Genomic DNA, 2758 nt, shown 5'->3' with positions numbered 1-2758 from the left:
CTCTTGAACGAATCTCAAGGTTCATAGCATTCTTATTCCCATTAAATTTCTCAACAGCAGCTTCTTCTGAATGACATCCACTTCCTGTTGGATTAGAATCTAGTTCATTGTAAATAGAATCATTAAGTTCTAATTTTGACATGCCTTTCTCCATGGAAATTGATGATGAATATGCTGATGAGGGCAAGAGACACCAGTCCCCTAATTGGCAATTTGCATGAGCAAAACAGGACAACAATTTTAAGTTCTTTGGACTTTGCTCTTCATCTGGTGCAGTATAACTAATAGAAGTTTAGTGTAATAGAATCAGCTAAGAAGTTATAACAAAAAGAGAAACTCCACAATAACAGTACAATTTTGATGAATTGCATTTGACTAAGCAGTGATGGCAGGGATGGCAGTCGACAGAGTTTCCTATTTCTACTGCTATTTTTCAACGCAGTGATGGCAGTCGACAGAGTTAGCAAACACTAAATAAAGCAAATTAAAACCATATAATTGCAAGTTTGTCAAAAGGAAAATTTTTAATACTTCAAGAGAGAGTGGGGTAGAAGATGAAAAGGAAAATAAACTAAAGCAATTTGCAATGCAGAAGACATACTTAAACTATATAATTGCAAGTTTGTCAAACATCATATCATAGAATCATAGTAGCTTCTTCTTAGCAGACTTACAATGATGCATTGTGTGCTCTGTAGTTTATAGCATTGTACTCAAATGAATTGCTTCTTGCAATCTTTTATCTTCTGCTCTCACCTTTCTTTGAATTCAGCAACACAATCACCACAATCAAAACATCATCAATAATCAAAAAAGGATAAAAGCTTAAAAAAATTATTTGAAGATTCTTATAAATTGGAAAATTCAAATTGTCTTTATATTTTAAAAGCTTCTTGTTAGGTTTATATGACTAGTCAGTGGTTCTGTTGTGTTGGCCTTACATCGAGGAGAAATTCAATTGTTAATATAGATTATTAGGATCGATTGCATTTTCCATCAAATGTTGAAATTCTTCCTTTTTCCATTAGAAACCTTTGCAATTGGGGAGCCAGATTGAAAATTTTGATGACAGTAATCACAGGAACCAAATTCAAAACTTCTTAAGTCATATTGTTAAAATAGGATAAATTGTCTTCATCAGTGATATTACCAAGTGAGAAATAATGGTCGATGTCTTAAAAGTCTATTCCATCTACTACTGAAGACTTACCAAGCTTAATCTCAGACGTGGGGTTGCCAAGAGCATGAAGCAATCCTACTGTACCACAAGCATTACCCACAGTTTGCTTCATAAAATATATCTATTTTTGAGACCCTTACCCGGCCCTAAACCCGATGAAATCACACCAAATTAGCCTCTAAAGTGTTTGGGACCGGGCCGGGCCTTCGGGCCGGGCCGGGTCTGTGCACCCCTAACTTTACTGCTATATTCCTCAAAAAAAACCCTCAAAAAAGGTTGTTCATAAAAAAAATCAAGGATAATGCACTATGTGCTAACCAGAATAGAATTTTATTATTTTTCTAAATATTGAAACATGCATGTAAAGTGTCGTAAAATTGAAAATGCATATCCACAAACAGATTATGTGCACTCACCCTTTTTTCATGTTCCTGTTGCAACCTCTCTTCTTCAGTCTGGTAATATCAAAATGTTTTAAAAAATCAGAAGAAAAGAAACAGCATAGTCATTTCTAGTACTTAACACGTTCTTTTCTTCCAAACAATAATAATCATTTCTAGTACTGAATGGATATGAGGAAGGATCTAAATTCTAAAAGTGACTTATAACCTTCCCTCATTTAGTTATAATTTGATTATTCCATCCACATGGAAAGCTGAGCAAAAGAATCTCAAACTTCAAATTATTAATATTATTCTTCATCAAACGTAATAATTGAATCACAGATTAATTCATCCATGCTGACATAAGATCAAGCCACATCCACATTTTTCTTTTATCTTTTTCTCCCTCTAGATGTGGCTAAATAAATTGTCACCTCTTTGACCTCCCCATATGTCCCAAATATGGGCTAAGATAGCACCTATGAGTAACCTGTGTCAGGTGAATAGTGTCAACAACTATTACAAAGTTGTCCAATATGTGTATGTATGATTTTGTTAATTACCTTGGAAGACCATAAAGAACAAGAATAGCTGTAACTTCACATTTTCTAGTCAGTTTTTTATGTTAAGTTCTCATTCCTATGAATCTATGCCCTCCCATTCTTGGCCATCTATGTACCTGAAAGTATAGTAACAAAATCATGATTAGTAGAGATTGATAAACACATTCTAATAAGATAAAACTATAAACAAGCAAGTGTTTCTAAACAATCATACACTGGTGACAGTTTGCTCTTCTGAGAGGCACAAACCCTTCTGAGAGGCACAAACAAGCAAGTGTTTCTAAACAAGCAAGGATAGTTTTCATTGAAAATTTGAAACCAAAGAGATCTGACCAAAAATAAAAATTGATACCAAAGAGACACATTATGTCTGAAATTATCAATATTTATGTCCAAAAAACAAGACTCCATTATTTATTTATTTAGTTTCTGATAATTAAATTATGGCTCAACATTTGAAGTTAATGGAATAAATATTAGAATAATAAATTTAAAAAATAAAATTCTACAAACATAAAACCTAAATAAACTCCATTTATTCTACTTTTAAATTTTGGCAAAGGGAAATTGGCCTAACATAACATCCCTCATTCCCTCCAAACTTAAAAGTATTAGATCCTTTAAGCTGTAGT

At 33.1% G+C, this 2758-nt stretch overlaps 1 long non-coding RNA gene across 1 annotated transcript; it reads right to left on the bottom strand.

Annotated features, from left to right (window-relative positions):
* Positions 1-1935: 1935 nt before the first annotated feature.
* Positions 1936-2438, bottom strand: LOC148571272 (uncharacterized). The gene is made up of 3 exons (XR_015907371.1): positions 2341-2438; positions 2127-2242; positions 1936-2053 (listed from the first exon to the last, which is right to left on the bottom strand). It is a non-coding gene; the product is annotated as an uncharacterized LOC148571272 (long non-coding RNA).
* Between the last annotated feature and the right edge of the window lie 320 nt (positions 2439-2758).

This window comes from Arachis ipaensis, chromosome B3 (assembly GCF_059453495.1).
Source record: "Arachis ipaensis isolate K30076 ecotype BB chromosome B3, ASM5945349v1, whole genome shotgun sequence".
Classification (NCBI taxonomy): Eukaryota; Viridiplantae; Streptophyta; class Magnoliopsida; order Fabales; family Fabaceae; genus Arachis; species Arachis ipaensis.
The sequence above is the reverse complement of the archived record's forward strand: the minus strand, read 5'-3'. Positions and strand labels throughout refer to the sequence as shown.